The following is a 24,233-nucleotide window of genomic DNA, read 5'->3' on the forward strand; positions in this document are numbered from 1 at the left end:
AGTGAAGGTTGCTGCTGCAGGGAAAGGACAGCGTCACAGAGACAGGAAGAGAAAAGAGGGAGGATTCCTGAGCTTTGTCCACAGTCATAAGACTGCATATCAGGCTTTCCCTGGAAATGTTCTAAGGAAGTTCAAGATGCAGGGTTTTGCCAGTCAAAATCAACTTTACCTCATGCACATGGGTGCTCAGCTTAGCTGGTCTCCCAGAAAAGATATTATGCTCTTTCAAAACAAGCAAACTGCTTTTTAAGATCATACAACACCTGGAGTGTTCTCTTTCTTAGCAACCTTGGTCCTGTGCCAGCAGGACCAGGGTGTCTTTGCTAAATGCAGCTCTATGAGCCCTGGATTTCTGTTCCTCCTGCTTTTCCTGTGTATTTTCCCTGTTGTTTCCTTGCCTACTGTTGCATTGTACGCACACATCCATTCATGCTACATTCTAGACAAAGAGAAGAAGGGAAGTGCTCTTTCCAAGCAGGAAGACTGCGTTATTACAGGAACCTAGGGACAAGGTTTCATGTCATTTAAGGACACTCCATTGCTTAATGAGCAAAACTGGGACTGTTGATAGTCCACTAAATAGAGTTAAAGGACAATTTGCTGTAAGCCAATTAATGATGGACATTATTCCATCTAATTAATTTCCAAGGAGGAGTTATGGTTGGGAAAATATAAGTCTTTAAGTTTGTCTGTTTGCAGCTAGGAATTGATTTAAAAAAAAAGCATAAAATCTGAGAATGACCAAGAAACATATTAGCAAGATTTGTAGCAATGGTTTTAAAAAACAGCCAGTCAGAAGAAGACAGATTTGACACCACGAAGACAAATTATCTACTAAGCAAAATTAGGTTGAAGCATTATTAACAAGAAAGCAAATCCAGCCTTGCAGGCAACAAAATTAGTAATTTAAAAAGAATTCAAAACTCAAGTTAAATTAAGGTATTATGAAAATAATGTGTAAAGAAATCTTAACATATGACTGTCAAATCTGGACAACTCTATAAGGAAGGTAGAAGTTCTGGAATTTTGATATGAACTAATTTAAAAAGGGGGGGAAATGTGAACTTGTGGTGCTTTGCAGCCACCAAAAATAATGTTTAACCCCTTTACACATGCAAAAAAATCTTTTTCACTGGTTTTCCCTCTTCAAAATTCACTCAGTGTATCCTGAAAGTCTCAGTTTCTACTTGAATAACAGTAGGGATGAAACTGAAGAAGTGAAATTTTATTGAGATAGGAAATGCATATTCAAAAATCCTTTGTTTTGGTTTTGTGGTAGGGATTTATTTTGTTTAGTTGGTTGAAGTTTTTTTTTTTTTTTTTTTTTTAATATTTGGGAAACTATAAGTTTTAATACATGCTGTTCTTTCAGCGCAATTTAAAAACCCTAAGTGCTGCACTTGAAACAACCAAGCCATCCCCTGCTCTGAAAAGACAGAAGATCAGACTTGACGTTTCTGGCATTTCTAGAGTAACAGGTAGAACACAAACATGCTTAAGTATATGTTTTCTTCCATGCAACATAAATGAGTGAAGAAAGGCACTATCACCCTTTCCCCAAGATTGCACACAACATCTAACAAATAAAGTCATAACATATTACTCATCACGGTCTTTCAGGGAGTTGAGCTTCACCACTGAAGCTCAAAAGCAAAGCCCTGTGGACATGTGGATGTTGGCCTGGATTGTCAGCCAGTGCCCACACCAGGGATGCTGCTGATGCTGTGCTTCAGACCTCAGGATATGAGAGGTGTTTGCCCTGGTTTCTGGAACCTCAGTGAAATCCTCTCTCTCTCCCTGATCCTTTCCATGCTGCTCACTGGCACATCCTCAGAGCCCTCAGTCATTTAATTGTCCCTGAGTCTCAGAGTAATTTAGCTCTTCCACTGAGACCCTGAGTAATTAAATAACACTTTCTTTTCTGATTCCCTTTGTCTTAAAACTTCTGTGCATTTTCCATAACACATTAAGGTAGAGATCCCTGGCTTCCCTGCTCTCTCTCTCACACAGAAACAAACATTCCCACTTGGGAGATAAATACAGATAGGCTGTATTTATCACTGCCTGCATTCTTCCCCAGAGTTCTTCCTCCTCCTCCTCCTCCACCTCCTCCTCCTCCTTCTTCCACATCTATGCTCCAGGGGTCTCCAGGGGGTTCACACTGATCATTCCACATGACTGTGAGAAATGCCTTCACATTTATGATATTATGCCTCCAGGTAATAGGCACATCATTCCCCAGGGTAATCTTGGCGTCCTTTGGAGCCACACGAGCCTGCTTCTGTACTGCAGACAAACTGTTCTTGGACACCTACTTACCAACACATCTAGCAACAAGGCACTACTCTGCCAATATATTGCTAAATTTGCTGGGGTTTGCCTTGTCATTGTGAAACTGGTCTTTTTTTTTTTTTTTTTCCCCTATAATCCCAGATGTCTGACGTGTTCAAAGCAACTGAGCCTAGACAATGGTCTGGCTTGGAGTTTCCAATTTTATCTCTATCCTTTCTCCAGGCTCAAGCATTAGGACTTAAGCAGTGACAGGATATAAATCCAGATGACTTACACTTTTGCTTTTTTTTCCCCCCTCATAATGGACTATCTGGGAACTGACAAAATAAAATTAATTCTATTTTCCTGAAAAACATGAGAGCAGAAATACCAGGTTAAAGAAAATGAAAAGCAGGGTATGCAACTTTCAATCAAAGGACTTTTCTTTGTAATATATAAGGAAAAATAACTAATGTGTGTCAGGAATCTGATCAATTAGATTCTAGAATATAATTTTTATAACTTGCAAACATGAAGTAAACAGGGTTTTCCAGTGCAAAAGTAAAGCAGAATCATATTAGAGATTACTGAAGGACTCATTGCTGTTGACTTTTTCTACAAGAGCAATTTAGAATATGTGGTGAACATGGCCTGATGGAGAATTTTCCCTTTCTGTCCTATAGTATCTTCACAGCAGCATGAGGTATATTTGCAAACTAACCATCACAAACAATCAAAGACTTTACAGTCTCTGAGAACACAGAAATACAAAAACTTGTTAGGACCTGCTTGTGGTGGAGCACAGACACTCTCATTCCCTGCTCTGGTTAGTTACACAGCCTGCATATTCCTTTCCATAAGGACTGCTAAAATTTTCCTTGAGGAGGATCACTTAATGCCTGAGTCATGCCAGTGACTGCAAAACAGAAACATTCCCTTCACCAGTTCCTGCACTACAAAACAATTAGGAAATTTAAAAGTGAGAGGCGTAAGATGGTGCCCATTCCCAAAAGGAAACACACAAAAAACTCCACATCCATACAAGGGCTCATGCAGAAATCTCTTCCTCACCCAAAATGCCAGAAGGAGATGATGCTTTGCTCTTATGTTAGAATGTGCTTTAGAAGTGCAATCAAGTTCTGAAGAATAGACCCATGGAGAAAAATAACATAATCACTGGATTAATGGCTGTCATGTAACTCATATGTCTGAGGACACAGAAAAATACCAATTTTGTCACCGAGCCTGGGATGCTGCTACCTAAAGCTCATATTTTCACAGAACTTCTTCAACTAGGAAAAACTTGTTACCTGGAAAAATACATTTTCCTTCCCTAGAATAGATATATGCAGAAGGTGTCAAACATTCTGTATAAAATTATACCAAATAAGAAATTTCAGCACCCTTAACAGGAAAAATGAGATTTTCCAAAACACACTAGGGGGGGAAATTCCACTTTAAACCAGTTTATGCTGAGAAATTACAGTTTTTCTACAGAAAACACAGAAATGTCATGACACCATGTATTTCCATAATTTTTTCATGTTTTTATTTTATGAAGGGGTGTTATGTTTAGTTTTGGGGTAGTTTTTCTGTTAAAATTTATTTGTTATTCCAGGACTAATATAATAGTTCTGTATAATTAGTTTTGCTCAGCAGAAAGTAATCTTATACATTGCTAAAGTATTTTCTTAACATCGAGGACATATCAATATTTCCATTTTTTGTTTATGCCAAAAAATGACTTTGTGGTAAATGTGAATTTAACTGCTAATATATATCTATTTAAATATTACCTGTATGTGTCAGAGCTGATATCATTATTGGATAATGTTTTACTAATTGATAAGACAATGCTGTACTAATTATCAAGCCACAGCTTGGAAAAATAAAGATACATCATATGGGAATATATTGAGACATTACTCTTGTCCTTTGACATAGAAATCAAAAATAATAGCTATTATTGTGAGCATGTACTAACATTTTTAGTAAGCTTATCTTACATCAAATGAAAGGTGATTAAAAAAAATACATGAAGCTAAACTTCAATGTTGAAAATGGTCTGATGATCAAGATAAAATTTCATCACTGGTTCATCAGTTCTGTAGTTTCATCTCTTGAGTCCTAAAACCCCCATCTCTGAATCTACTGTCTCAGTTGGCTGTGGAAGTGTTATTTCACACACCAGAGGCTGGATTTCCCTGACTGAGATCAGTTTAACTGTCAGCAGTTTGTGGCACCATCTGTAAACACAAAATACACTGTAATGGGATGCTCATATTAAATTATTTTTACACTGTAATGGGATACTCATATTAAATTATTTTTACCTTACCTGTGGCCCATCTAACATCAAGAACCTTCAAGTACCTCTTAGGAGGAGGGTGTAGCAAAGCAAAGACAAAGGTAATAAAAGGTAATATTGTGATCTGGGCCAGCATCACAAATGAAAGGCATGCAGATTTCGAGTTTATTACAGCCTCATCTTGATTCCAGCTGTAAATCCAGTTGGAATCTTTGCACTAACTTTAATATCTAATTAGTATTTAATTTTTTGATGAAACTCCATTTAAACATATTTTTGTTTATATATATATGTACATACACACATTAATATTTCTGCTTTCATACATTTATATATGTGTATATAGGTATATGCTGTAGAGAAATAAAAAGACAAGGGTATAAATGCACTTTACAAAAAAAGTTGTATTATAAACTGCAGGATGATAATAAAGAAGCCCCTTTTTCCTACTTGAATTCTATTAGAAAAGCACTCTACTTGAATTTCTTTATATATATGTATATATATATACACGTTCAGTGCTTACAGCATACTCTTTTCATTACAGATTGTCAGTGTGCTGGGAATTTAGATCATGTTACACACAGACAGATGTTATTTTATAGAGTGTCATTCAGTGTAATAGAACCAGATTTTAGCACTTAGCCTGCCTCCAATTACCCATTAACAGTTTGTGTAATTGGGGAGCAGGAAAATACCTACTCTGCGTTGTAAAGATATCTGCTTCCCAAACTTTAGGAAGTCTTTCCTGTCAGCAGTAACCATTGTTTAAAACAAAATGCTTTAATCAGGAAAGGAGTGATTCAAAAGTATTTGAGTATGTCTGCTGGGCAAAGCTTCCCCTTCCCACTTTCATTTCAAACCCATAATGAAGCAGAAGTCTTGCCTAAAATCCTGTGCAAATGTTTCTGGTAGAAGGAAACAATCTGATACAGAATATTCTGATGGCACAGTTTTGCTGGCTGTTTGCATTCATTTCTAGTTTTTTAGTGACTTAAGGAAAATTTGTGTATGTAGACGACTTTTATTCTATCGTAAAACACCTGCACATCTGGAAAGCCCTCTCATTCAGCACATCCTTTGTCAGTGATGTTAAAGCAAGCATCTGCTATGTGCCTCTTCAACAGCACACAAAATGTTATTGAGTATCAGGCAGTGATATGTGGTTATTGTTCTCTTGACGCATTTTTTGGATCATGATTTGTGATGGTACATATCGAGATGGATGGTGTTTTCTGAGAAGTTTTAACAGATCCATAAGCAAGTTTACAAGAAAGAGATGTATGTGTTGGGCTGTAATGGCTCATCCAATACAACTGGGAAAAATCTAATGATGCCAAGCTTAATAGCGCAGTTTCTGGTGAAGAAAAGGCCAGACTCTCCAAACACACCATCAACAATAGGCCCTTATTTTAAGACCATATTCATGACTGAAGCCATGAGTATCATCTAGAGGAGTGCTTTTCCATTGGGTCTGAACTGGAAGCAGGTCTGTGCAGTTATTTCTGTTTGTTGCAATGCCCACGCCAGGACCTGTGCAGTGATTACCTCTAGGACAGCCCAGTGTGCCAGGGCCAGCTTCCCCCTGGAAGCAACCAGCTGTACCACAACTGGACTCTTAACTCTTACTATTGACTTGTGAGCAACGATTTTGCTGGAAATTATCTCCTTCCACAGGTGAAATAGTTGTGTGTACACACATGTGCATATGCTTGTAACCAACTCCGAGCCCCTTGTGAAGAAAGACATTTGCTGGGGAATAAGTTTATTTTTCCCTTTGGGTACTCCTACAGTCTCTAAATTTTGGAAAAATATCAAAAGACAGTGCACAACAGGATCATCTTTCTTCATTACACATTTTTTGGTTTTTTCCTAACTTGCTCATGTTTTTCCCTTTGTGGAGCATTTTTCTGGCACTGGAAAAATAGAATTATCCAAGTATGAGCACAGACAAATCCTTTCAAGGGCTGTACTCACCAGCTATTAGTAGAGGGTAACAATGGCATTGTGTGAAGATCATGAGCCATGCTGGGGAGGCCCACCAGGTATGTAGCTATGCTCAACAGCATTTTTCAAGACTGAGACTCTCCTCTGGGGACTTAAGCCCCCAGAATAGGCTGAAAGCTGAGGAAGGGCTGGTTCACCAGAGGGTATAACTTGAGACACAAAGCCATAGACAATATGAACAGTGGATCGAGTGATCAGTGCAATCCCTGCCATGGGCAATACCAAGAACAAAGCTGGGTGTACTTATGGAATGATCAGCTTTAAGGAAGGGAACATTGTTGTTTTTTTCTTACATAACATGTCCTAACTGATTCCCAGAATAAAATAATATTCTGACTTGCTCCAGTTAACAGAACCCAAATATCTCTGGCAGACATATGACAGACCATTGTCTCTACCTGTGGCTCACACACATTCAGGTGCCACATTCAGTGTCCCTCTCTGAACAGTGTATATATCAACAGACACAGGAAGGCAGCATTTTGCACCCTCCTCTCTCCAGGATCTTTTGCAATTTGCACCACTTGACTACTGATCCTAAGTTAGATTGGGTTAGACAGCTGTACAGCAGAACTGAGTGTACATCTGATGCTCTCTGGCAGACACCAGAGTTTCCTTAATGATAGAGAATCCTTTAGAAAAAAAGCCGAAAACATACTGGATAAAATGTGTAGAGGGAAGTCTTCCCCTGTTTTTCCTGCTTTGCCCTCCCTGGATTGTAAGTCAAAAGGGCCAAGGTTTTATAGAGTCTTCTCACTTCCTTGCAGAAGGAATCAAACAGAATCAAACAGACATGGAACACAATTTATATAACCAACCAGACAGTTTATGTTACAGATTCACTTATCTCAGATGCTTTTTTAAGATAGTATTCAAAGAAAACATCTTTGTTGAATTAATATGCATATCTATGATGTAATGTGTCAAGTTTCAATACACTCCAATAATACAACTCTAATCCTTACCACTCAATTGTGGTCAAAAATCCCCTGATTCAGCCTTTGAGACTTACTGACATTTCTAGTGGTAGCTTGACACAAGAATATTGAGTACTTTGAATTATGATAAACATCATATTTCATGTGTTGGGTTTTTTGACTATTTTTCGTGCCAGCCAAGTTTGTGGATAAATGTACGAAATAGCCTTGCAAGAATATGCTTCAACTTTACTTATAGGCCTGGACATTTTTGACACACACTTCTCTAGTTTTTGATTTAGCTTCATAAAATATCATCATTTCTCTAAGGGATAACCGTCCTTCTTTTGGAACAAGTCTTCTTGTTTTCTTCAAGCTGTTTTGCACAACAGCTCCTAAATCATTAACCTCTCTAGTCCATTGCCAAATCAAGACAGCACATCAAATTCCAGTCCCAAGTATACTGGTGTTAATTTGGGTACTAGACACAAAGGATAGGCTCCTGATTTGTGCCTGTGAAAGGCAGAGAAGTCTCTGTAATTCTCTGAAGAGGAATTACAGAAAAGTACTGCCGCATCAGTGGGGAAAGTTGTTTTTCTATGAAAGAACAATTGTTTTGCCCTATCAGAAGTTTTGTCTGCAGGACTTACCAGATAAAATGAACATTAAAAGCTTTTTAAACCTAAATAAAACAAACAGAGGAGTAACCCAGACATTTTCCTCCCTTTTGTCTTGTCCTCAAAGCTCTGGTTCATCACTGTATTCCTCTCCCTGACTTAGGTGATCATCGAGGTGGTCAGAAGGCAGCATGCACACACTGACGTGCTCTCCTGCCATACTCTTTCTGAGCATACTCTTTGGGACTTGTAGCTCCCAAAAGGACATGGGAAATGTGCACATCTTTGCATTCATTATGTCCAGATGATTTTGCCAGAATGCAGTAGAATCATCTGATTTGCTAAATACTCTGAACTTCTGTCATTACATGAAAGTAAATTGTAAAGGTCTTTTGCAAATCTGTTCCATTCTTTTGGTTCTCAGCGAAGACAAAGTAACCATCTTTCCCTCTCTTTTTTAGACTATCAAACAATTTGATTCACACATTAGGCTCATCATTTTTGTGGATCATTTTTATTTTGATAAAATAGGCTGATCAACCTATTTTTGATAAAATAGGCTGATAAGCCTATATCTATTTATTTTTTCTGGACATGGACACTGCTAATTGTCAATTAAGATCTGTTGATTAAATATCCCAGGTGCTTAAAGCATTTATCATATTATGGCAACTCAAATTTCATTATCCATCCTCTTTTTGGCAGTATATTATAATTTAATAATGTCATCATAGTCACATTTATCAAGCAGAGATATAGGTTAGCTGTTGTTTGGCAATACTTCTCTATGCTTGAATTTGTTTAGAAAACACATCCCTCCAATCTTCAGTTTATCTATTGCAAAGCCATTTTTTACACTGGAATCCCATCTTCCCTGAGCAATGGCAGAAAGGATTTAATAAATAAGGTAATGTGACAATCACATAATTCCCTTCAGCCTCATATTTCAAAGATCTCAGCCTCATGCAAGCAACAGAGTTCTCCATGGACTCACCTTGCAATGAGACACACATTGCACCTTTAATTCAAGTTAGATCATGTCTAGTGATTCAGTTTATGTTAGTACTCCAGGCCATGAAGCTGTGTGTCCAGGGAAGAGCTGCATGCCTTGTTCATCTCCTCTAAATCCAAGGGAAGAGCACATTTAAACTCAGGCAGAAAACCAGGCAGGAAATTGCTAGTAGTTTATATTATCCAGGGTTAACACAGCTCAGAATGATTAGCTATGTCCTTTGATAGAAAAAGCATAGAATAAGAAGTTTTTTGATAAAGGGCATTTTTTTTCTCCAGATCTGAAGACAATAGTCCCATGAGTATAAGGTATTAATAACAATCAGCAATCCTTACTAAAACCAGTAGCTGAAAGATTAGCTTCTCCTAAAGTAATGGAATAGTGTGTAAAGTATGAGACACATGAAAAAGAGTACAGCACAGCAGGCTGGACACTGAGTTCTGTATAACTCACCAGCAGGGTGCTGGGGTCTTTTTCCTTTCATTTGTTCCCAAGCTGTATTTCAGATGAATTGTTATGAATATAATACAGAACTACCATATGGGAGCTGCTGAGGTTGTTGATTTGTTCAGCCTGAAGAAGATGAGACTGAGAGGAGACCGCATTGTGCGCTTCAACACTGTCACAGGGGGAAGCAGAGGGGCAGACACTGATCTCTTCACTCTCATAACCAGCAGCAGGACTTGAGAAAACAGCATGGAGCTGAGTCACAGAAGATTTAGCTTGGATATCAGGAAAAAGTTCTTCACACAGAGGGTGGCTGGACATTGGAACAGGCTCACAGAGTTATGGTAGCAGCACCAAAAAGCATTTAGAAAACACTGTCAGGCACATGATAGGATATTTGGAATGTCCTGTGCAGGGCCAGGAGTTGAACTCAATGATTCTTGTGGGTCCTATCCAAGTCAGGATACGCTATAATGTGCTATGCTATGATTCTATGCTATAATCCTGATGGGTTTATATATGCCAACTCAGCATATTTTATTCTATAAATTTGGTGGGGAGTTAATTTCATCATTAGAATTTGGTACAGGAGGTATAATTGCTTAGTTTATCCTGATAATTCAAATAACCCACCGAGAAGCTGTAATTTTGCAAGTAATTGAATACTTTTATGTTAGAAAAGTTATTAACAAAGGAAAAAGTAACAGAGAATATCAGGAAAAAACTTCCAGATGGTGAGATGTATTAGTTGGTGAATAACTTCCCAAGGGATAAGGTGGAAGTTGCATTGTCTGGAACTTTAAAAATAGATTCTGACAAATATAAGCAAACCTACAATAAGCAATGATCTTGCAATGACAAGAGGAACTGTTCCATCTTTTTCTCTAACATTTCTTCTTATTGACAGTTCTCATTCCCTTGTTCACAGACTGTTCTCTCTGTGTGTACTCAAGCAACTCCAAAATTCAAGAACAGTGGCACTCCCCTTCATCACCAGATTAGGCACTTCCAGTGTTAAATCCAAAATTAGCAACAGCTCAGGTGACAAAACACTACAGTTGGAACTAAAACCATCATAACCTCTACACTTCAGCAAAGAAAGTATCTAGAATATTCACTCTCTTTAGCCTTAAATTACATGGAAAAAACCAAAGGCCATGTACAAACTTTTTCGTACAAGTAAATGAACCCTTGAAAGCAGCTGTCAATGAGGGAGAGGTGAGGAAACAATTGGCAAAAAACACAGATGTACTGTGTGTCCTATAAGAAAAAAGGTGGTGCAAAAATATGAAGCAGTATATTTGCTTGTTTGTCATGAGTACAAAAGCATCTTGGCTCTCAAATACTGAGAAAAATTGCAAGCAAAGAGAATGGGTAAGATTAGCAAACATCTTGGTGATACTAGAAAACAGAACAAAGTTTAGTGCAGCATACACAGTTAATATTTTTCAGTTGCAACTGACCTAAAACATGAGATCTTATATATTCATTTATTCAATATTAATACAGATAATACAAAAATCAAGTTCAAATTTTAAAATTACACCTTATTGCAAGGAAAATATAAGGTCATATACTTATGGACTGACTCCCATTCAGACAAAAGAATTTGCTATATTTTTGATGCTGCAGGACCTATGAAGAATATATTTTTAATGTATTTTACCACTTAATTTGATTTTCAAAATCAATAAAGACACCTAAAAGCTTGATTTTCAAATACCCCTTAATTCATGCAAACAAAGAGTTTGTGGTGGTACAGGTGCTTTTCTACAGGGGTGCCATCACTTGTATCCTTTGCATGGATTTTGCTGTCAGTCTGAACAAAATTATGGAATAACTGCTTATTAATGAGCTGGCTGGTCATCCATTTAGTGAATTGTTGTCTTTGCTGTATGGCTTGCCAGTGAAAAACTGAGCAAGGCGGTCACCCTAATGCAAGAGGAGAAATTGGCCTTCACACAATATGCTTGGCTTCCAAACCAGGCTGCCTAAGCACTCCCAGAGCACCTACGCAGTACACTTGATGAAAATTAGGCTGTTGCTAAACATGCAGTGTTAAAGAAAATCAAACCAGAAATATTTTTATATGAACGATTTAAAATTTAAAAATGGAAAACTGGCACATGTCCACTGCTTTTTAATGCCAATTTCCAGAACTCCTATTTCCCACATTATGTCAGTGAGGTAACTGAGGCTGATCCTTTCCTGTACCTGAGAAAGAGCGAGAGGAAGAGCCACATTAGCTCCTCTTGTTTGCTGAATTTTTGAGCCAAACATATCACAGCAGAGGTAGATCCATGTTCAGTCAGATTCTCTTGATGGCCTGCAGCCTTTAACAGAACTGGCACAAATGGAGGGCTGCTTGGACACCTCTTCTGAGTTTGCCCTTGTGTAGAAACCTCTCTCTTAGGAAGACCTCTCTCCTGGCTGGATGTGACCTCTTTGACGTTAGATGTTTCAGCTTATTCTGCTCCCAGCACTATTCTGCTGCATGTTGCGCATTGCATTTGAGTTCAGATTAAACATTTCACTTTGTTCTGCATCTGCACCTGACCCACCAGGTGTCTCCTAGGGAAGGATCTTCAACAGCACACATTGGTTACCAGGTCAAAAGTATTGGATTTAAATCACAGAAATGTATGGCATCAGCTGAGGGTACTTCAGAAACCTCCTCCCTCCTTGCAGAATGCACCAAATGGGACAGGCTGCAACTCTGAAAGAGTAGTCCCACAGCTATGGCACTGGGTGAGTGGGTGAAAACAAGTCCTTGTTTAAAGACCATTAATTGAAGGAAGACAGCCTGCCTCATCTTCTAGCAGAAGCCCGATGTGCTGGCCAGCAAGGCATGCACAAAACTTTTCATCCTGCTCAGGATGTTCCCATAGGATTCTTGACTGGAACTGGGGACAGAAGAGAAAATGTATTACTCTAGAGAATTGCTGCTGTCTGCATATGGGAATGAGTCTGGTGCAACCGAATTTTTATTAGTTTCTCACTGTTCGTGCATGGACAACTTGGAGCAACAGATTGTTCTGCTGAAGTGCTTCTGCTGAAGTGAAGAGAGACAATTTTGCAGGGCCACGGTCAGTTCATATCCCACATAGCAATGTGCAGCTAGAGCTGAACATTAAATGTCATAACCTCTGTGGAAACCTCAATGAAGTAAATAATCGATATGTCTCAGAGCTCAGCAGAAAAATTATCATGCAAAAGGAGCACCTTGCATGTTTTCTTGAATAACACTGATCAATTACAGAAGGCTGCCAGGGTGACTAAGGAGGATCTATCACAAATGTTTGTACACAGAAGATGGTGAATTATACCACATTTCCTAGTCTGTCTAGGAAAAGACAGACTTTCTTTCCTAGTCTGGCCCCTCCTCACTGCTTTATGCAGCAAAGAAGAAATTGCTACCCCTTTGGATTGTGTGTGAATTTACAGGCTCCTTTGGTACCAGCTGAAGCAGAGAGCAGGCAGCTTCACAAGGATTCAAGATGTTAATGGCTAAAATTCTGGCAAACATTAAAGCTTCCTTAGGACTAAGCCATGTTCTTGCTTAAGTTAATACAGCCAGTTCTCACCCTTCCTGCCAGGGTCGGCAGGAAGGGCAGCTGGGATAAGTATCATGTGAAACTCTGGTTGGGAGCTGGGACACCTGTGGAGACTGTTTGGCTCTGGCCTCTGTGTGTGTAAGGAGAGCTGGAAGGGTCTGTATTTTATGGATGTTCTCATTCACCTCTCCCATAGTCACAGTGCTTTTACACTTGTGGCACTAAAAGTGGAGTTTTTCAAAGTCTTCCTCTCACAGAAAAAAATATCTGTGACTCGCCTACTATTAAATAGCATCTGAGTCTGCAGCTCCTCTGCTTTTCCATCTATAACTATGCCTATAACTGCCATTGTCAATAGGTTTCCATTTGGGAGAACAATTTTGATTTAAGTGCTCACAAGAAACTTCTTCCATTGAAAAGAGTGCAGCATTTGTTAACCAAAAAGCACACAGCCATTAGAACAAGACTTAAAAGTTTACATGACCACTTAAAACACTGCACATTCCTATTACCTTCCATAAATGTATTAATTCCACCTTCAGCTGCTTCACTTTACTCATCCCCTAAAAAATGCCAAGCTTGGTAAGACTTATTTAATTTCTAGAAATTATGTCTCCTCCAGTTTATGTATTTTTCTTTCTCCTTTATAATTCTTCCTCACCATACCAGGTTTTATTTCTTTTGTGCTCCTACTCAAATTCCCTGGAGGTTCTGAACCTCCAGGTGAACCTCACCAAACTGGTTTGGTCTTCTCTCAGAAAGGGAGATGAAGGCTGTTTTTAAGATGTTTTCTAGATTTTCCGCCAGGAAAGCAATAACTTCAAGTTTGCAGAGTTCTCTAAATAGTTAGATATGCAGCAATCATGGAAACATGTGGATGTTGCTGGGCACACACAAGACAGGCAGTATCCTGAGACAGAAAACTGTCAGCAATAGGAAAATGTATGGGTTTAGCCCCAGCTGGAAACAAAGCACCACACAGCCTCTCACTCATTTTGCCTTGGATTGGGGAGAGAATTGGAAGGGTAATAGTGAGAAAACTCATGGGCTTGATAAAGACAGTTTAATATGTAAAGCAAAAGCTGCACACACAAGCAAACAAAACAGGGAATTCACTCACTAATAATGGGCAGGCAGGTGTTCAGCCATCCCCAGGGAACCCAGGCTTTGTCATGGGAAATGGTTACTCAGGAAGGAAAATGCCAGCACTCTGAATTTCCCTGCCTCCCTCCTTCTTCCCACAGCTTTATATGCTGATCATGACATCATCGTATGGGATATCACTCAGGTCACTTGGGGTCACCTGTCCTGGCTGTGTCCCCTCCCAACTTCTTGTGCTTCACCAGCTCATCACTGGTGGGATGGAGTCAGAAGTAGGAAAGGCCTTGGCTCTGTGCAAACATTGAGCAGCAATAACCAAAACATCCCCGTGTTATCAACACTGTCTTCAGCAGAAATCCAAAACACAGCCCCTTACCAGCTACTAGGAAGAAATTTAACTCCACAATAGCCAAAATTAGCACAAAAAGGACTGCACTGCTCTCACCAGATGTCTATGACCTGACAGTTTATTGCAAGGGAGCAGAAAAAACAGAATAGCTGCAGATAATTTCAAGGGAGTTCTGTGTTTGAAATGGCAAACTCTCCTGAGGCAGAGGGCATATGTCCTCTCCAGAAGCACCAGTTGCTGCCTTCACTTCACTCACAATTTTGAAAGGGAGATTCAGCTACTTACCCATCCCACACCACAAGAAGTTCAGACATGACCAACCCCCATCTCGTCAACCTTAGGGAAGGAAAATTCAGTCTCTTGAATAATGAACACACACAGAGTGACTGGCATTGGTCAGGCCTACAGCAATAGAAAATTTGTAAATTAATCTTCCAGATAAGCACAGAGGATTTTCCCCACACAGTGAGTCCTCAAGACATACCACTTGCTTCCAGATAACCTCAGGCTTGAACATGAGTTATTTTTCTCAGAGAGCTACTTGGAATAGGAGCACACACTAATCTTCTAAGAGGAATCCTTAGCAAACAGAGCAACTCCTATTGTTTGCTTTTTAAGTAATGAATGAATACTCAATTTTTCTAGACCTGTAGCCAAATGTCTAGACAAGAGCATGCATTTCAAAACCTCACAAACATGTAAGGAAATTGCCGTTTATGTTTGTTTGAGTCTGCATATTTGAGGAGAACTTATAAACTCATTTAACTCACAAAATTTTGAGAGAAACCTTGTCAAGGGCATATGAAATAGAAACACTGGCCTGATGGTGCTCAAGAATCACTGGCATCAGGCCGAACTCATTATTTTATGAAGGAACTGGCAGTCAATCAATGGGAAATTATCTGTGCTGTATTGACATAAATCATAATTGGTTTCCCTTGAATGCCATGCCAAATCCTTAACAGAATGAGTTACTGTATGCTTTATACAAGTTTCCTTTCTTTATTAGTTCAGTTTAAATCCATATTTGAATGCGGATGAACAGTGGCAACCCCAGCAGAGCAATCCCTTGGGAACACAAGAATTGCCATACCTAACCCAGCATCCTGCATCTAAGAACAGATAGTATCTGATGTCTCAGAAGCCAGGGAAGTGAGAAAGAAAATGCATCTGTTCAGCCATGCATTGGGATTATAGGAAGCAGGGTTTTAAGAGACTTTAGTGTTTCTTGTCTAAATGGGAAATATGGCTGCATCTCTTTTTTCCCTTTCTGCAACTTAGCATTTTCATATATGTGCCTGTCAATATAGTATCCCATTCACATCCTGACATTTTGCTCAGAAACTGATTTCTTGCTGAGAATGACCCTTTTTTTTTTTACAACCTGGAGGATGAGCATGGCAAAGCAGCACTTCTATTTTCCTTCAGGTTCTCAGCTGACGGTTTCCTCTCTGGGTACAAGAGTCACTACGGGTCATGGTATCAACCTGGCATTCCAATGTTGCTTGTCACATTCCGCCCAGCTGATCAAGTGTCTGAAGAGACCTAGCACAAAATGAAGGCAGCTTTGCCTTGAAGATTTGCCACCTTGCTCTGAGTGGAGTTTCCTCCAAGAGCACTGCTAGCACAAGGACTGCCAGACTCTCTGAAATCTGTGGCATCTCTGATGATCAGTACCAAAAGAGGCTAAATCCAGCCTCTCTTTCTCTGTAGCTTTGTTTCCCCCAGTTAAAGACTGGAGAAGCAGTGCTGAGGATTCCTCTCTGAAGCCCTGATAACCCCCTGTTTTTGGACAGAAAGAAGGAGAAAATGAGAGAAAAAGAAGGAAAACACCATAAGAAAGGAAAAGGATGGGTATGGCAGGATTTCACATTCACAGCTTTCTGGTGAATGGGAATGTTTTCCATCATGCTACAACAGTCAATGAACCAAACTCTATCATGCCAGCTGGCTTCTGCCTCCCTTTGCAGCAAGTCCCAGGGACTGGAGCAGACCTTGCCTTGCACAGTTGCTGCTGAAAGGGTCAACTGAGCTGCTGCGGTCACATCAAAGGAAGAGCAGCTTCAGTGAGTTCATGGCTAGTGAGAGCAAATATAGACTAATGAAATACTAACACTGCAGTGAATCTCTCCTCCTGATTGCTCTTTTTTTCCCCCTGGTTGTTGTTCCTGTATTCATTATACATATTTTCCCATCACAGACCAGCAACTATTGTACTTTTAAATTCTTCATGAGTTAATAACCCTTAAACCAGACAAACTGGCATTTAGAAATTTTTGTCTTTTCTTCCTGTGTATATATATATTTTTTTTTTTAACTTTTCCTTTTTTATTTTTTTATCAAGATGTTCAAAATTGAAAAACACATTCCAGGATGTACTTCCACCAGCCAAAATAAGCATACTTTGTATCTGTTCAGGCATGAAGCATACATATTAGATGCACTTGTATTAACTCACTAACCAGCACAGACCCAGGACTTAAAATGGCCTGTAATTTCTTGGCACCTGAACTGTGTACTTACAGTAATATCATAGGCTGACAGTTTGTTGATTAAAAGCAAGCCAAGTAAAGCACATGCAGATGTCAGTACTTGATTTAAATGATTATTCACATACTCTCCTAGGTTAGGTAGAAAAAAAACCCACATCTCTTTCTGCAGCATAACAACTTAATGCATAATCTGGAGTGACTACAGCACCTTTTTTACTCTCTTTAGTAAAATTGTTTTTACTATAGGTCTGTATAATACCTACGTCAAGTTTTAAGTGACCTTCTGAATATCTTTCTCCAGTATTGTATTCCCTGGAGCTATCCTCGGCTTTAGAAAGGCATTCTTGTTTTAAAAGAAAACAAACAAACCAACAGAATTGGTTTTAGATTGCAGTAAGTTAAAAAATTAAATAGATCTTTTTTTTTTTCGTTTGCAGACCTCCAGAAAATCTTCAGGCCATATAAATGCATACTTTGTAATAATAAGACACAGTGGCCTTGAACAAGTTATCAAACCTTCTGATCCAACAGCATTTCATACAATAAAACCAGAAATTTGAAAATATATTAATCATGTCAATGTATGATAAGAATCACTTATGCTGCAATCAGATAGCAAGATAAAAGATAGTAGGAAATTGTAAAGAAATACAGAAAAATATTGTATTTCATACAAAAAAATGCAGAGATCTATTTCCCATCACTGTATGTGAACATAAAATGCAGAAAAACCCAAAACATTTAACTGCCCTAGGTAGGTATGAAATTATGTCGGCATAGTAGGAACCAAAATTTGTCTCAGAAAAATCTCTAGGCACAAGGTGGGAGTGCAAAGAGCTATGAGGAGAAGAAAATGGACAAAGATAATAAAATCATGATGAATTATTGCAAAGTAAGCCTAGGGAAAAAAAGCTATGTGAGCAGGTGAGTGAGTGATTTGTTGTGATGATATATACCCCAAAGAACAGTCAGTAGTAGTTATCTCTCTCTTCCAGGTATGCAATCAGACCAGGTCTTCATTCCAAGATACTAAAACATTTCCAGGAAATATCTGAAATAATAACAATAGAAGAGGTACTGTAAGCAGCAGTAGGAAGTGATACAATACAAAAACATATTTTCAGCATCATTGCCAAAACCTCCATTTTATATCAAAAGGTTAATAACATTTTCTTTGGTCTTTTAATAGCGACAGAGACATCCTCAGAATAATTTCATGCACAGCTAACTTTGTCAAGAGGGTCTCAGAAGAATGTCTGAGAAGAAAAGGGATCTGTCTCACTCCAAAGAAAAACAGCATCTTGGGAAAAATGCTTGATAGCTGGGAAAGTGAGAGAAGTGTTAAGAAGTTCTGACTTGGATGAGGGACAAGAGTAACAGAGCAGAGGAAAACAACATCGTAGGAAGAATAAAAAGGCAGAGAACAGACTGCACTTCTGAACATCTCAGATGCCTGTGTATTAATACAAAATCATGAGGAGCTATCTGGCAGAGCTGGATGTCCTTTAACAAGAACAAAATTATGAGTCAACTAGAATAAGGACCTGGTGGGAATACTCACGTGGCTGGAATACTTACCAGCTTATTCAGCCAGGGAAGGGCAGGGAAGAAGTACTGCTGAGTGACAGAATGTGAAAAGATCTATAGAGAAACATCTTAATAATAATAATAATGATGAAAAAAAGCAAAGATGCTATCCTGGCAAATGTCAGCCATCAAACCAAGGGGATCAGGTGGAAGACACTTCTGTGAGAAATTAGCAGAAAGTCCCCAAGGTACAGGGCTTCACAGTAAGAAGCTTGAAAACTCCAAGCAACTCTTGGGAAAGAGGAGAGCAGGCTCTCCAGAAACTTCCCAAAGTGGAAGTTTGATGATTTTTTTGATGCAGAAAACTGTGCAAGCAACCAGAAGGGAAGTAGGTCTGAATCTCAGCATAGCCTGTAGGGAAAAGTTATTTGAAAATATCAGAGTGGAAGGGAAAAATAGGAGGTAAGCTGAGCTGAGAAAATGAGTTAAAGAGCCTTCACAAGTGAAAAAAAGCAAAGACAAGATACTGGACTGCAAAGAGGAACTTGAAAACCCAATAAATAAGATCCCATGGGAAACAGGGAAAAGGAGTTCAGAATTATTGACCCCTAAGGAGATAATAAGAGCAAAATTGTGGAATATTCTAGTCAGTTGTGGAGGAAATGGGTAGGAAATGTACCAGGAATGCAGTCTGATAAACCATGAGGATCTCTGAGAGAAGAAAGAGGTATACCAGAAGTGGAAATAAAGTTTAACTACTCAGAATCCTTACAGTCAGAGGGGTCAACGTGTGAAATGAGATATGATTCAAAACAAGTCATAGGGATGATAAAACAATCCAAAAGTCTGCAGCAGCAGGTTAAACAGAAAGAGAGATAGAAAGTTTGGAAAAGAGGACAGAGAAAGCTAAAAGGCTAAAATGCTTGGTAAGCATTAAGTGATTGTTTAAGTCTTCATTAAATTCCACATGAAAAGCTATCTCACACGAGGACAAACAATCTAGGTTACTTAAGGGAGAGACAAGCTACTGTGCACTTTAGTTTGAGGTCTGTTTTTCTATTTTTTCCAAATTGCTTGGCCTAGTAGAATTCACCTTAGCTGCTGAAATATGATGAGTAAATATCAGAGTCATTAGTGATTGCCTTCATAAAGGTTTGGTCTGGAAAACTGAAAAAGATCAAACAAGCCACCTGTTTCAAAAGCTGTAGACAAGAGAATGGAGACTTCATCTAACATCACCTCCCAAGAAATGCCAGAAAATCAGACAAACTATTTGTAAAAACTAAGACTCCAAAGAAGCAAGCAGGAGGCCAGATTGGTCTGTCAAGCACATATCGATCTGAACCCATAAAATTTCCCTCTTTGATGGGGAGCAGGCTTTGTGGACAGAGAAAAGTGTGTCAAAAGTCTTCATTTCTTAAGGTCTTTGACATTGTCTCAAGTAGTATAGCAAAGGAAATAGAGAAACTTGGTCCAGATGAAACTACTAAAATGTGGAGAGCAAAGGTGCTCAGATGTTCAGAGGAAGGTTCATAGTCAAAAGGAAGGCAATGTCAATCAGCATTTCACAACAGACATATCCTGAGCTCACACTACTCTTTATTAATGGCCTGGAAACAGTGCAAAAGGTATGGTTACTGCATTTTCATTTAACACTGTCAATTAGAAAATGGGGTAAGAACTCAAAAAATATCTTAGCAAACTGAAAAAGTGTTCTGTAGAAATATTTGCTTGGCATCAGATCTTCAGGAAAAGAACTCTGAAATCTATAGACAATCATTGTTGCAAAAGTGCAAACATTGTGCTGGCACATGCAAACAGAAATATTTTGTATGAGACACACAGAAAGTTTCTTTCACAAAATTTTCTAAAATTCTTTTTCCCAAGAATATATTCTTCAAGTAATATTAGTTCAGTGCCATAAAATCATATCTAAATCCTCTTTACAAGGAATAATGATACATCAAATGAATTATTCCTGTACAGAATGCTAATGTGAATTCATGCTGGCAAGAATACAGAGATGATATCAAAGTCTGTAACATGAATACTGTTTATCTCTGTCATGCACAGATTTAGCATTTAGAAGGATACACAAAACTCAGACAACAATTGATCACCAGAGGAAGGGAGCAAGATTAAAATCAATTAACAGTAAAGCAAAGGCAGGTCCTCTCTATCTTCTTCTATTTCCTCATTTTGTTACAGCTGCCTTTTACAATGGCAATAATAACAAATTTATTGTAATTTATATCTATATTTATAGTCATATTTTGATCATCATGCACTGTCACATTTTAAACCACAACAGAACACAATTTCTTGGTTTAATTCCTTGTTTTTCCTTTTTTGAAGATGAATGAAAGAAGTATTTTGTAGAAATGTAGAGAAAATGCCTTATCACTGTATTAGATGAAAGCCGTATTTTTTTTCTCCAGCTAGGCTGCAATGGCTTCCAGGTCACCCAGCTGCCAACCTGTAACAATGAGAAATAATTCACCCAGCTGCCTCGTTATGGTTTTCCCAGCAATGTTAGAATCTTCTCTGCTTGATTTCAAAAACAGAAGCAACCATAACGGTCCCCAAAAGATCCACAGTCTTGGATGGTTTTTTGAAGGCTTCACACTCTTTGTTGGCATAAGAGACCTTGTTCAAATCCTCAGCTCCAGCAAACAACTTTGTGGGTCACACAAAGATGATTGGAACATCTTCTCCAGCCTATGTATTGGATGTTTCTACATTAATGAGGGCTAAGCTTCTCAATATATATTTCAAACTAATGGGACACCATAGAACAAATCCTCATAAAGGCAATCATAGGTTTTTATATTAAAGGACACTGATCCAAGGAAGAGAGAATAACCTTTGAGATAATGCCCATATACAGCTATCTCAAATTAAGCAAGACCATAGCTAAGAATGGTTGGCAGTAGGCTGCCACCACTAATCACATGCAGTTGGCATGGTAACACTTATCTTTCTTACTATAGATCTGCATCATTCCCAGTACTATGTAGCTCAGCAATTCTAGGTTCCTGATGAGAACATGGAAATTATTATATAAGATTGAAAAGCATTTGCTGAATTTTGTTAAATAAACTGACCCATAGTTCTGCATAAACGCAGTAAGAAAATATGTGTTATTTTTAAGGTTACCCACTGCACATTGTTATATATAATATACAGCTCTCTAAAGTTTTTAAACATTTAGAGAACACAAAATTTGGCAGAAATATGTTGTAAACAATGTCTATCCATATAGTCAATGAATAATCCTACTAAATATGTCATAGGTAATTTTAAAAGGCCTTTTGAAACATCAAATTATTTTGCTGCAAATCATGAAATATTGCTTTGAAATATTTTAAATAAGTGAGTGAGTGATGAGCTGAATTCAAATCCTTGAAATCAGTTTACTTCAATTTTATGTTGAAATATTTTTAAAGCAGATAAATCTACCTTCCAACCCCTGTATTTTACTCACTTAAATTGTTCTCATTTTTAATGTTGCTTGTATACCTTACAAAACTCCCTCTTTGTCATCTGTTCTGTGACAAATGGAAGCCTTTGTTTTCATCAACACCCTGAAGAAGGTAAAACTACTATAAGACCACTTGGAACAAAATAATAACATCCCAGTCATCTCGCAAACTAAAATAAGTTGTTATCTAAAACATCTCAGGTTAGTTGCATCTGCTAAACTAAATTTGTTAGTTTAGATATTGGATACATTGAACTAGTTTCAATAGTTTCTACTTCTCCCTCCTTTCCTTCCTATTTCTTTCGCTCTTCCCAGTTTCTCACTCTTACTGTAATTCCTAATGGCATTTCTCTGGTTGTTCCTATGGACAGACTGAGTTAAACCTATATGGTTGTTTTAAGTATCCTCTCAGATAACACATTTTGATATCCTTTTAACAATCTGAAATCTGGATTTTTTGACTTTGCTAATGCTGAGATTTGTGATAAGGACAATCTACCTCTTGAACTTTTGAAAATACTGCTATATTCCCAGATTCAAGACCCAATTTAATGGGTCCTTCTAGGCTTATCGTGTAGCACCCCATAGAGTTTTAGGGAGCTACCAATGCAGATCGGCCATAATCACTCCTTGGAAATTTTGTATCAAATATGTCATAATTATAAGGTTCAAGAAATTGAAGCAGTGTGCTTTCGCTGAAGCAATGAGATTATTCAACCAAATTAATTCAGCTATTTATGTAGAATAAGTACCACAACTGTTTGCTACTGGTAAGAGTTTGACTGATAGGGGAGTAGCGCCTTGGAGGAAATATCCGATATCCAGGATGGATAGAGGATGGCTGAAAGCCAATAGGCAGCTGTTGGAAAGGTACAAAGAGGCTGAAGTAAGCAGGGAGAGAGAGAATGGGAGATAGGACAGCTATGGAAGGAAACAGCAGCTGAAGCCCCTGAAGGTGTGGAGGAACCAGATCTTGAAACTAAGAAGTAGCTGAGAAGGTAGCCAGAAGAATGATGCAGTGGTGTGATGTGACCTCCAAGTTCAAGAAAATCTTATTCCTTCAGAAATGTCCAAGCAACCTCTAATGAGATCTGGCACGTGTTAGTAACATGTCATGTGCGCTCTCCAAATACAGATAACAATGTACTAGAGACCATGGGCTTCCTTGAGTACAAAGCCTTTTACTGGTACAAACCCTAATAAATGCTACTAGTAACTTCATTATGGTCACAACAGCTTACATCATTCACTCAGTAAGACATATGAAAAATTTTTAAAAATTATCTTTAGTGCTTCAGAAACGCATCCAGGTGGGACTCTCATGGTAGCTCCTAGCCAGGGCAAGGAGGAAATTGCCACTATTAAGCATCCAATTAATGTCTAGTTCCAGATACAGCTATCAATCCTCAGGATATGTGTATAAACCTCATGTAAGACTGTCCAAAAAAGGGTATCACTGCAGATTCCAGCTGTCTGGAGATGTTGCCTGAGGCTAGAATTGCTGCTGTGGGCAGTGAAGACCAGGACTGACATCTGGCAGCCAGGATATGCTTTGACTGGATTAAATAGAACACATAATAAGGTGCCTGTTGGCTAAGTTTAAGTCAAGCTGCATTTTTCTCCTTTTTTACTTGGTTCCAGACTTTCTTATCCTTAAATATTTAGAGATATTCTTAAAGATTTTAAGACTCTGATTTAAGTGTGTCTGGCAGTTGTAGAAAAGGATGAACCAGAACAAAACAGTCCCACAGAAAGTGCTCAGGCTGCAGGGTGGCAGCAAAGCAATTAAAGCTGCATGTGTGGGCAGCCCTGAGAAGTGCCAGAGAAATAAGGGGGCAGAGCAAGGAAAAGCAGCATCTGGGGACAGTTTCATAGCAGCAAAGCAGCTCTGCACAGGCTGCCAGAGCCCTGCCTGTAGCCAGGGTGAAAAAAACATTCCTCCTCCAAGGAGCAGCACAATGAAATCATCACCGCTGTTGAGACTGACACGGTTGGAAGGTGTTCCCAAAACTGTGTTTCACACAAGTGGACATGTTTAGAATCCAAGATTTGAGGGACAGAGAGCTCGCAGCAACAAGGTGGGAGTCAGTTCCAACTGACTTCTAGCAAAGAGATCCTGGCACATAAACTGAAGCTGGACCAGCTCTGTT

The 24,233-nt window shown here is 38.7% G+C and overlaps 1 protein-coding gene across 6 annotated transcripts in view; it reads right to left on the bottom strand.

The window, feature by feature from the left end:
* LOC121469741 (uncharacterized) overlaps nucleotides 1-24,233 on the bottom strand; it is a 188,308-nt gene that overhangs the window by 20,384 nt on the left and 143,691 nt on the right. For 3 of the 6 annotated variants that reach the window (XM_072927187.1, XM_072927190.1, XM_072927188.1), the window contains one exon: nucleotides 18,032-18,126. The exons of 2 other annotated variants lie outside the window; for them this stretch is intronic. The gene's annotated coding sequence lies outside the window, so the exon portion shown is untranslated. Of the gene's footprint in view, nucleotides 1-11,055; nucleotides 12,483-14,868; nucleotides 14,986-18,031; nucleotides 18,127-24,233 lie in introns of those variants that run through there. One more of the 6 variants, XR_012055151.1, reaches the window with a different exon arrangement.

This window comes from Taeniopygia guttata, chromosome 3, assembly GCF_048771995.1.
Source record: "Taeniopygia guttata chromosome 3, bTaeGut7.mat, whole genome shotgun sequence".
Lineage (NCBI taxonomy): Eukaryota > Metazoa > Chordata > Aves > Passeriformes > Estrildidae > Taeniopygia > Taeniopygia guttata.